General features: G+C 39.9%; 1 protein-coding gene across 1 annotated transcript in view; it reads right to left on the bottom strand.

Annotated features, from left to right (window-relative positions):
• TRHR (thyrotropin releasing hormone receptor) overlaps positions 1-3132 on the bottom strand; it is a 141540-nt gene extending 138408 nt beyond the window's left edge. The window contains exon 1 of the mRNA XM_044065741.1: positions 2935-3132. The gene's annotated coding sequence lies outside the window, so the exon portion shown is untranslated. The remainder of the gene's footprint in view (positions 1-2934) is intronic.
• Between the last annotated feature and the right edge of the window lie 9580 nt (positions 3133-12712).

Raw genomic sequence — 12712 nt, 5'->3', positions numbered from 1 at the left:
TTGTCATCCTCCCAATGTGCACGTCCCTCACTGGCGTTAGAGGTGAGGATTGAGGCTCCTTGATAACTGGGCCAGTGCAGGGGCATCACACCAATCTCCAACCCCTAACCATTATGCCAACCACCAGTCCCTAGCAATGGATAAGCATCTTGAAAAAAAGCCATTGCTTCTCCTGGTTAAGAGGAGTCAGTTGAAGTGACCTGGTCACTTAATGAAAATGCCTCTAGGCACCTCTTATAAAAAAAAGTCAGGACCCAGTGGAAAAAGACCTTGAGCTGACTAGGGATATTTTGAAATGATTATAGCTTTGTATTTCTCAGCTTACTTTTTGGGTCCCATAACATTGACAGGGTTGGCTGGAGACAATTGCAGGTATTACTATGACTCTCATTACAGGACAAGCAGTTTGGAAAGCAGTTTAGAAAATGGACGGATCTCTGGGCATTTAATCACTCGCACTTGACTCTTGATCAAATCTGTCCTGCCTTGAGAAAATCCCACAATAACTCACAGCTCTGTCATGGATTATCGTCATAGTAAAGAATGGATTTGTAAAAACAACAGTGCGGGAAGTCTGATTCGGGGCGACTGTCAAATTTCCAATGAAAATGGGAGAAAAAGGAACAACAAGTATGACCAAATTAAACGCAAAAAAGGTACCTGGTCTCTGTTTGCCTTACAATTTTGTTGTTTCCCCTAGTATAATTCTTAGTAACTCAAAATACAGTAAACAATCTTACAGCCTCAAATGTGGCAAACCTTTGCCTTCAGAAAATGCACATTCATTCAGACTCATACTAGAACCATGTTAAGTGTCTGGTAATTGTATATATTAAAATTGTTACTGATGTGTGTCGTTTAATCCCCTATTCTTGTTGGCTTTGTTTTTGATTCACATTTGCTAATCCGAAGATGGTCACTTTTGTTATAGCGCAAGCACTAACATAAACACATAAGGATGAAGAAGAGGTAATGAGATATTTAATTACTGCGGCATCATATAACGTCTTGCCACCCTGATCCTTCATCCCTATACATTGATTAAATTCCAGTTTGTCAAAACAAAAAAGTACAAAACTTTCGAGAAATTGCGCACCACTATTCAAGAGTTTGTATAACCTGCTGCAAACGTAGACGTCTTGCTTTATTATAATATGGTTTATTTATTCGTTTCATTTATTTATGATGTTCAGCCCCTGTTTAAATACAGTTTTCTGTCTGTGACTCTCATTTCCTTAAGTCCGCTAACCCCTGTTTGAGCGTTTTGGGGATGTCTTTCAACTCCTGCACGGACATTTGAAGCAAAAGCCTGCAAACTTGATAAGGCATAACTGATTCGGCTGCCATTCAGGTGCTGTGCGCTAGAAGAAGCAGAAACTCATCTGACAAGTGGAGTGCAATGAGCTGAAGCGTGGAATAACAACTTCTATGTAAAGTCCTGCTTACCTGAAGAATTACGGGAGATTATGATCGGTGGGATGTGTGAATTTAGCTAAAATTCTACAAGGCAGACCCTGCGGCTAATGTACTTAGAATATGCTTCCCTTGCAATCTCAGAATCTTCATCCGAACCTGAAAATTGCTTCAAAAAGCCCTGAGGGATGTGTGCAGATATTATCTCCGTGGTGTAGCGGATTAAATTTTCCAGCCATGTAAGTGTTATTAAATTAGTAAGGCTTTGTTGAGTATGTGATGTACGCAGAATCCAAGACAAAAGTTTGTTTTTCAGTGCAGGTAAACTAAAACAATGGAAAGTTGAGCTGCTGACCCACTGCGTGTCACCAGGATGTAGCAGGATGTAGTTTTACATATCATTAACTAAAAGGATTGCTACAAGAGGACCCCGAGGGGCAAAGTAATTATAGCGGAGCTTATACACAAGAAGCATCACTCACGAGCCACAGCACAAGATCAAGTTACTGTGCCAGATAACTGTGGCTCTCAAGCTTCAGTCTCCAAAATGTGGCATGATACTCCTCATAATGTGGAACAAATGGACTAAACGTGGAAAACTTAAGGGTCTACTAACAACTTCCGTTTAACACGTTCATCGGATGGTGAAATGTTTTATTTTATACTTGTAAAATATTATTTTGATAAAGTAATATGACTCAGTATTACCATGAATATCATTTAAAAAAAATATTAAGGCTGAATGTGTGACAGACCCTTCCAAGGAGGAACTGCAAGGAACATGGACTTTTTTAAGCGTCAAAATTAGGAACGTTCCTCAAGATGAGGTACAGTTTTTATTACAGCCTGTAGCGTCCGACAGCCAGCCTTCAGCCTGTAAAAACAATGTTTCCGAAAGGTCAGCCCATAAAAAAAACATTGTTTCCCAAATACTGCACCTCTGGGGTGATTGACAGGTGCAATCAATACACGTTTTAGATCAGCGCTGTTGTGAGCTGACAGTCTACAATTCGCGTTTACATATGCGAAATCCTTCCAAAAACATTTCTTATAACAGTAAGGGAGCGTTGCAGCGGTCACACAGAGGAGAATGATAAACCAATGAAGTTCCGTTACTTTTGAGAAAGTGAATGCAAACCGTGAGTTTGTGACTGTATCTGAGGTAGTTGGACATCAAAGTGTGCAAACAGGTGTGATATTTAAAGAGACCATTGTAGCAGAGCAGACAGCTATGCATACTGTATGTCTTCTTATGGGTTTTACAGGTCTACACACACACACACACACACACACACACACACACACACACACACTGGGTTGCCAGCTGTCCAGAATTATTCTGGACATGTATTGTAGTCATTTTCAAGGATTACATTTATAAGAGTCTGTCCTAAATAAAACCATCCTGACGCACACATTTAAAAGATTCAGCTTAAGGCATCAACTTTTAAACAAGCTACAGAACATAACCAGGTGCACGTGACGTGACCAGAAAGAACAAGGCAAGTACAGGAGACCTACCTGACACTGCTGAACTTCGCCGTTGCAACAGGAAATTGATGGACTCTTCCCAACAGGGATGGTGTTAGATATGTAGACAGCTCCTGTCAAGCATTACAGTAGCAGTAAGAGTCCCAGATTGCAGTCTCTAGCTGCAGCTGCGCACCCAATAAATGAGAAGATGCAGCTCTTAGCCTAAACTCCCACCTCGAGTTCTTGCGCTTTAGTTGTACTGTGATGCAGGATGGAGCTCACTTGTGATATTGTACCCCTCCCTTCCATACTGCTTGGCCAGTACAGCTAATGCTGTTGTACTGACGCATGGGGGCTGTTTACACCTGCCTTGATTGCCATTGTAACATTGATTTTCGGTACTGTAAAACTATTACGTTGAAGTCCTAAATAAAGCTGTGAAATGGCTTTCCACAGTCATTAAACTCCATAGGATACAATTTTATGAAAGGAGTGTGGTTGTTGACGTGTTTTTGAATTCCACTGGGATTGTCAGCATGTACAAATCTGGCAAGCATTCCCTACCTCCACCAGCACCTGTGTTTCGCATCTCATCATTAGCAGTCCCGTTACTCCTAATGTTTCCTACCTGAAATAATACGTTTGTTTGTGCCAGTAGCTGGCAATAATTAGCTTCAGAATTAGGAGCATTAAAATCCAGTGCTTTTTCACCGTTCTACAAACTGTAGTTTCCTGACTAGTTTTAGCTCTTTTAAACATATATTATTTAATTCTCCATTAACCATTATAAGGGTCATGTAGAAACCTAAGTTTATCCCGGCATTTTTAAGTGAATTTAATCCTGGATGGAGCAATATTTAATCTCACGGTGGGCATATACACTCAATGAAAGTTTGGCTGTACCATGGGGCTCTAAGAAGATGTTCATTGCTTGTGGAACACTTATTCCTCTACTCTTCCAACTAGCCCCGCTCTTTGCCACACATCATTTATAGGCAGCTGCATATTGTGATGAAAAACATGCCTCTCAACTGTCCCTGATTTGCACTCAACTTTAATCCCCCTAAAACCAGTGACTTTTTGAGAATAAGTGGTGAAATACAGTTAATAATTAATGACAATACTGATTGCCTCTGATTATTTCTGGATTTGTACCTGATAAGCTCATAGCTATGGTCTAAACTGTTGATACAGGCATGCAGAGGGATGGGAGATATTGTATTTTTAATACTATTTGTATACTTTCAAATAAACTGCTGAAATATTCGAAATACAGTAGTAAATGACACGTAGTCTCTCTCTCTCTCTCTCTCTCTAGCGCGCGTACACACACACACACACACACACACACACACACACACACACCAGTCATGCGGTAGCACCACATGCATTACATATTCAGCTTTTAAATTCTGTAGTAGGCTACTTTACCCAAATCTCATCAGTAAACTTCCTAGTCCGATATTCCCTTTTATAGGATGGCCTTGATTGCTGTTTGGTGATAACAAGTTTGATCATTTTAAGCTCAGTATTACCTCTTAACTGATTATGCTGAAACTGAGAAGGTACCTACGAGACACTGAAAGCACGTTTAGTGTGTCTAGTGTGTTCAAAAATAATTTCCATCACACTGTTTTCTCCGAGGATTCATTACCAGGTCTGCGCATAGCTTTCAATCGATCAGTGACAGATCTCAATAGAATCAGGGTCAAAACCCGAAATAATCAGGGACAGTCAGGGGAACTTTTAAAATGTTATTAACCTGATACCTTGGCAGAATAAGAGAATGGAATGTGAAGGCAGAATAAGAGAATGGAATATGAATCAGTATACATTTTTTGAAGTAAGTGAAGTCTGTGGATCTGATTGTTATTTGCTAAGTGCAATTCACTACTTTCTCTTCAAAAGTCATTTGTTTTAGGAGGGCTTGAGAGAGACGGAGCTACATTTTGATTCAAAATCCGGGACATATACCACAGAGAGACAGTATGTTGTAGGGGTGGAATAAGAGGTATTCTGGTAAGGTGCCAAGTTTCAAAGCAAGCAAGCATTGCATTGTATAAACTGAATATTATCTAGGAACTGATAACAGTTGCAGCCAAAGCCAATGGGGATTCAGATGGTTAAAGTCGATTATAAATATGAAAGACACACTGCTCTCTACAGTAAGAAAGCATCACTACAAGAAAACACATTTGATGGTCAGCTACAGCTGCAGCGTTTGACTGAAAGAGAAAGACACGTGAACACATTTCTTTGTGAGTTACAGTTGTACCAATTTTATTGAGCAAGGGCCATTGCTGATGCATTAAAATCAGTTATTCTGCATTGCTAGGATAAATGCATATTTCACCATATGCAGTGCATGGAGCATGGTGATTACTCTCCGATATTTGGAAAAATAGAAATCAGTTAAGCGCTTCTATAGCGCGTGACTGGACCCGTTGAGCACCGAAGCTTAGTCTCGCGCTAGGCATTCTAATTTGACAGCGCAGAATAAAAAAAATCTTAATGCCTGCTGTCCGTATTGGCAAGGTGTTTCGCACTTCCTTTCAGAAACTAGCTAGAATAACAAACAGGATGTGTGCTCGCCTGCATTTTCTAAAGGATACGAAGTCTGAAACTGAAATGTGTATCATTATTTATTGACTTTAATCCTCAGAGGCATGGCAAGGTGAGTGTAAACATAAGGGACTGCCCTACAGTGCTTCTTCAATGGTCGCTAAGTGCTTTACGGCGTTGAAAGTCAAGAAAACACTTGCTCTGTTTTGTAACAAGTAATATGTGAAGCTCAGGCATACCTCTCAACCTCTTACTGCAAGAAATCTGGACAAAGTCCGATAAAATGTGCGGACAAAGGCCCAAAAATAGGGACATAGTTGAAATATTGTTCTTATAAACTTAAAAAGTTGATAGAGTAGCAGGGTTTGTTTTGAAGATACGTTTTCTGAAGGAGTTGAAGGCTGGAACTCAAATGTATGTCATTATTTAGTGACTTCAGTCCTCAGATCATCCCACTTATTTGCCAGAAAACCACAAATTTTATGAGAAACAGACCAAGATATGAGCCAAAATTTGGACATTTTGCGAAAATCTGAACAGCTGAGAGGTATGAATTGTATCACCAGTCCTAGCTTAACATTATATGTTTCCCACACGGATGTCAAGGTTCACGTCTCAACCTTTTCTCTCGAGGTGAGTTTCCTGGCATCCGTGTCTGCCACGCATATTTTAGCTATTAGCACGTGCTGCTTAGGCAGTACATTACCATTTGTCTATGTTAGGATACTTAAAAATAATCTAAAATCTTAAATATACAAATAAATAATAAAAAGACAAAAATAAGTCATTCAAGATGTTCCAGTGTCTCATTCGGCATTGTCATCATAGGTAGCTGAGTAATTTAGCCATATATCAACTGGATGCATTTCAAATATCGTCAACCACAGAGTGCTTTAAAATAGTGATACCATTAGCACGGATACACTTGTAATGTCCGATTTGTGTAGTTTATAAACGCAACTCCAAGCTGTAGATAATATGACATCAACTTGCAAGTCTGGTATCATGACAAAAACAGTGACGTTATTTATTGTTATTTTACTTTTTGTAATCAGGAGAACCGCAGAAATGCTTATTACCTAGTACTCTGCCTTCCAGGTTATCCTTTTGCAAAATAAATATATTAGCATTTTTTTTTCACATTACTCTTGGACCAACTTTTCTTCTGCCTTACTAACCTAACGTTTAGTTTGTTATCTAATCGTTCTGTTCAATCACAGTGTGTGTGTTTTGTTTCTCTGTCTTTTAGTCATGGAGCCTTCCAAGTTCCTAAATTAGTTTTCAATTTGTTTAGAGAACTCTGCTGCCAAACTAGATTTTGTCTCCATTGTCACAGTTTGTAATTTGTTTACTAATAGTTTGCTTGTTTCTTATGAAGATTTCATCCATCTTGTGTATTTTGCCAAATGTGATGTAATAGCCATTGCTCACAGTTTGAATTACATACTGGCGTTTGAAAATAAAGCTAAAACACTGCATTAAAAAGGAAAAAAAAAAAAAAACAATACCACAGAGTTGCCTGTGTTTCAGATTCAGTGATATAACAGTCAGCACAATACAGAATGTACATTTTTTTTACTTTTCAGACTTTAGTAATCAGGGTAAAGTAAATAAAAGTGAGTGAAGTGATTTGATACAGCAATAAGCAATATGTGGGGTATGGTATACTATAGCAATAACCTATGCCTGGGTGTGGGTAATGTTGGATTTACCCACGGTTGGCGTGGCTTCGCCCTCGGGACCAAACAAAGCCAACCGTGGGTAAATACAGCATTACCCACACCCAGAAGTGGGTTATTGCTATTATACCATGACATTATTTAAGAAAAGAAACTATTACTTTTCTTAAATAATGGCATAGTATAATGCCTGTTTACTGCTCTTCCGCAGATGTCTGGCATCCGCGGCAGTTCTGATGTACTGCGCGCCTGCGCAGTACATCAGAGCTGTGGGCAAAAGCAACGGAGAAAGCAAGATCTCCATTGCTTTTTTTTACTGTTTTTGCTATGTTAAATGGGTTTAACATAGCGAGACAGTTTTAAAATAAGCAACGGTGATGTCCGTTGCTTATTTTAAAACTGTCTCGCTATGTTACACCCATTTAACATAGCGAAACAGTAAAAAAAGCAACGGAGATCTTGCTTTCTCCGTTACTTTTTTTTTAAAACCTGTCTCGCTATGTTAAATGGGTTTAGCATAGCGAGACAGCTTTAAAATAAGCAATGGAGATCTCCGTTGCTTATTTTAAACTGTCTCTATGTTAAACCCATTTAACATAGCAGACAATGTTTAAGTAGAGTTATACTAATGGAAAAAAGTCCGGGCGACCGGACCTTTTTCCATTAGTATAACTTGATTTACAATGTGCATGCTGGCCAATCAGCGTGCACGTTTTGGGGGGGGTCATGGTATAATATAGCAATAACCCACGCCTGGGTGTGGGTAATGCTGGATTTACCCACAGTTGGTGTGGTTTGGTCATGAGGGCAAAGCCCGAGTGGCCAAACAAAGCCAACCATGGGTAAATCCAGCATTACCCACATTCAGAAGTGGGTTATTGCTATTATACAATGACATTATTTAAGAAAAAAATAATTGCTTTTCTTAAATAATGGCATTGTATAATGCCTCCTTGCTACCCTTCTGCAGTTGTCTGGTATTCTGGGGCAGTTCTGATGCACTGCGCATGCGTATGCCTATGCAGTACATCAGAGCTGTGGACAAAAGCAACGGAGAAAGCAAGATCTCCGTTGCTTTTTACAAACTGTTTCGCTGTGTTAAATGGGTTTAACATAGCGAGACAGCTTTAAAAAAAGCAACGGGGAATCTCCGTTGTTTTTTTTAAAAGCTGTCTCGCTATGTTAAACCCATTTAACATAGAGAGACAGTTTTGAAAAAAGCAACGGAGAAAGCAAAATCTCTGTTGCTTTTTACGAACTGTCTCACTATGTTAAAGGAGTTTAACATAGCGAGACAGCGTTAGAAAAGCAACGGAGAATCTCTGTTGCTTTTTTTAAAGCTGTCTCGCTATGTTAAACTCGTTTAACATAGCGAGACAGTGTGAAGCAATGGAGATCTTGCATTCTCCGTTGCTGTAAAAAAAAGAGTTATAGTAATGGAAAAAGTCTGGGCGACCGGACCTTTTTACACTACTATAACTCAGATTTACAACATGCATGCTGCCAATCAGCGTACACGTTTTTGAATATTAATGGGGGGGTCGTTGTATAATGAAGATTTACCCATAGTTGGTGTGGTTTAATCATGCGTGTGAAGACTGAGGGATTAAACAAAGGCAACCATGGGTAAATCTTCAATATATCACTCCCAGGAGTCAGTTATTGCTATTATACAATGGCATTATTTAGGAAAGAAATTACTTACTTTTCTTAAGTAATATCTTTGTGTAACAGTGCCATGGTGTTCTTCTGTGTTGTTTCTATATTCTGCTGCTTTGTTGGTACACTGTGCATGCGTATTGGACTTACGTTCCCATACTTCTGTAGTACATCAGTGCTTTGGAAAGCAACCAACAGAGAAAGGAAGATCTCCATGGCTTCTTTTTTTTTTTTTTTAAATAAATGTGAAATTCCGACAGTTTAGAGGTATGAGAGAGACAGAGCAAAAATATGAAGAAAATGAAGTACATTTCTTTAGTTTAGCATAACGTACCTGATTTTCCTTGTATTTTCTGTGCCATCCAGGAGCGGCCTTAGGTCAGCTGGTGCCCTAGGCAAAAGGGCACCATGGCGCCCCCCACAACACCACCTGGTGCCCCCATCCTGGTCTACCTACACCAAATAAATAGTGGAAAAGTGCCTCTACTAGAGCAGCGCCCTAGGCAGCCGCCTAGTTGGCCTATGCCTAAGGCTGACTAGGGTGCCATCCAAATGTACCTCTCAACCTCTTAGCTCAAGAAGACTGCAAAGTCTTGGCATATATTAATAGAAAAACACCTGGGCGACTGGACTTTTTTCTGTTGGTATATGCTCAATTTACAACAACGGGCACTCTGGTTGGGCTGACCAATAAGTGTGCACATTTTTGAATGCTAATGAGCTACATTGTATAATAGGTAATACACAATCGCCACCAAAACACATGTGAGGTTCAGCAGTGTAGTATAGTGCAGTTCTAAACTGTTGATGTTCATCATAATGATCACTGCTGGGGTAGCCTAAGCTATATGGGTTATGTCCTGCCTAGGATATAACAGCCAGCTAACTTAAAAAGCTTCAGGTAACCATGTCATGCAACTTTACTGTACTTTTAAAAGGGAGTGCACTTTTGTTTCTGACAATTTAATAGTTAGTTTAAACATTCCAAAACTGTTTTTTCTTAATGTGGAGAAACTATGCTTAAATTACTTTTTGGGTCTACTTTTTACTTTGCTTGTATTTTACGAACTTGTGCTGCTTAGTTCCCCTGGGAAAGGAGCACCATTTTGGTTTGACCATAGAATAATCTACTGGTCCTATTAGTGGTCTAGCTTCCAGCCACAAAAATAAAGAAGTTAACTAAACAGCCTCAGCCACTACAGCTGGCTAGCAGTTTGCCTCAGCCACAGGTGGGGGACTCTGCTATGGCCAAAGGTGGTTCCACAGACCACTCTCCTTTTTCCTGGATGCCAGTGGTGTTGTCTACACAGCCAATATGGACCAGAAGTTAGCCACATCCTCTGTGGCTGTTGCAGTCCCCTCAGTGGGAAAGGGAGACTCACTCTTGTCAGTCTTGGGAAAAGGGGAAGGGAAGGTACCTCTGTTTAACTATAATGTTGTGCCCATCCTTGAGGAAGCAGTTGCTGCCATTAATAATCCTATTTGTCTCAAATTTCCTATCAAAAATAAACATAAAACTGAATAGTTATCATCTCCTGCCCCAGTGTCACTGGATGAGTGTGAAGTTTGTTAAGTCTGGCTGAGTCATGTATAAGTTATTGATCCTTCTAATCAAGTGGTTTGTGGTAAAACAATGAAGGGATTTTAGGCTTGCCACCCCTCCGTTTTTTTTCCGGACTATCAGGAAATCAAACCGATTCTCCGGTAGTCTGGAAAACACTGTACAAACTCCGGTATTCTGTTTCAAAAAGGAAACAGACTATCAGAGTTTGTAAATCGGCTGATTTGCTATGCTTTTTTTACAGAAAAGCATAGCAAATTAGCCAAAAGCAGTCTGCGGGAACCAAAAAAGAGGGCGTCCCCGTTGATCGGCTGATTTACTATGCTTTTTTTACAGAAAAGCATAGCAAATCAGCCAAAAGGAGGCGGCGGGAAATGAAAAAAGAGGGCGTTCCCGTTGAGTGATGCTGTCGTGACATCACAAAATAGGCATGGTGTGTTGGGGGGAGAGGGGGTGGGGTGGGCGGGGTTACTGGTGACACGAGGGGCGTGGCGTGGCTCCGGTTTTAACCATGAACGAAGGTGACAACCCTAGATTTCTTTTATCCTGAAGAGATTCAAGAAACAGAGAGAAATGTGAAGGGAAAGATATAGGTTTTCTCCCCAGATTTCTGATTCAGACTTGGAAGAGAGCATGGTATCTGAATCTCTTTGTGAGGGATTCTCTTTCTCTTGGAGTATTTCCAGAATGCACCAGTGTTTTCAGTGGGAGAATGCTGAGATTTCTCATTCCTGCAGAAAATTTCAAAGCATCTACCCATCACCCAGTTCTGTCAGCTTTGTAGGGTGTGTTTATTACAGCCTGTGGTTTTTCTGAGAGCCAGCCTGCTGCACATAAGAAAGCAGAATGTATAACTTTCTTTAATCTTTCAAATTTTTATACATTCATTCCAGACCTGACCCAGCAGCTATAGCTTTACTTAATCCAGCTGTTGTCAAGCATTTTGTTAATTCTAAATCTTCCTATTCAGACAAGGATGATAAAACAATGAATAGGTTTGGGGGAAAGTGTATGCTTCTGCAACTTTAATTTTTAGAATTTTTAATTGTCAAGCTCACATGATAAAGTTTAGCCTCATTAATTATGAAAGTAATATGAATAATGTTTTATCTGCTGTTCCCTGCTGTAAGGAAAAATCTGCTCTGTGTGGTTTAGTTTCTTCAATTTCTCAGGTCACTACTTATTGTTTAAAGTGGGTATATGATTCTGTAGATTCTACATCCAGGGCTGTTGTCACTGGTATTGTACTGAGGAGGTATGTCTGGCTGTATTTTCAGAACCTCCCAGAAGATGTAAAAATGCGATTTTAAATTCCCCTTTGGATGGAGATTTAGATTTTGGATCCACTGCTGCAGAGGTTATTAAACAATGTGATGAAAGGAGTAAGCTGATACAGAGAATCATTCAGATATTTCAGCCCTCCTCCTCTTAATTTTCTAAGGGATTTTGTTCTCCCTCATCCAATTTTGGCAAAAAAAAAAAAAAACAAAATAAACAGTCTCAGCAAAATGCTGGTAAGTAGAAGTTAAAAAAAAACAGTGACAATGAGCTTCCAAAAATGCCCCCCCCCAAAAGAAAATCAAATAAGGCTGGATGACTGTATAAGGGGCATTGTTCCCCCTCCCACTCTGGCTGTTGCTACTGGTCTGTGGTGAGGAGGTTTGCCTGTCAGAACCTCACTGCATTGTCAGAACCTCCCAGAAGATGTAAAAAATGAGATTTTGAATTTTCCTTGGATGGGGTTTTAGTTGTTGGGCCCTCTGCTGCAGAGGTTATCAAAAAATGTGATGAAAGAGGTAAGCTGATACAGGGAACCTCTCAGATATTTCAGCCCCCCCCCTTTCCTAATTTTCCAAGGGATTTTCTGCTCCCTCATCCAGCTTTGGCAAGAAACTGTCTCAACAAAATGCTGGTCAGCAGATGTTTAAAAACAATGGCAAGGATGCAACAAAAATAAAGTAGAAGCCCTACTATATACTAAAGGACAGCCAAATAAGTCAGAATATATAAGGGATCGTGACTACCTCCCACCCTGGCAGTCCCTTATCCCTTCCACAAAGACTGAATTTCCATGTCTCCCTGGCAACACATTATCTAAAATGGATTCTTAGGTTGATTCAGCAAGGTTGCAGATGTCATAGGGGAGAAATTCCTCCATTAGGGGGGAATTATACCTTATCCACCACACCAAACCCTTCTGTTTCCTTTTGTCTTACACTACATGCTATCTCAGGGAGTATTAGAAACTGTTCCTCCTTCTCATCTAGGAAAAGGTTTTAATTCAAGAATGTTTTTAGTGCCTAAGAAAGAAAATGCCTGAAGACCAGTTCTGGATCTTATTTTCCCTAAATCATTATGTGATAGT

Source organism: Protopterus annectens, chromosome 3.part0 (genome assembly GCF_019279795.1).
Source record: "Protopterus annectens isolate FY-2018-M chromosome 3.part0, PAN1.0, whole genome shotgun sequence".
NCBI lineage: Eukaryota > Metazoa > Chordata > Ceratodontiformes > Protopteridae > Protopterus > Protopterus annectens.
The sequence above is the reverse complement of the archived record's forward strand: the minus strand, read 5'-3'. Positions and strand labels throughout refer to the sequence as shown.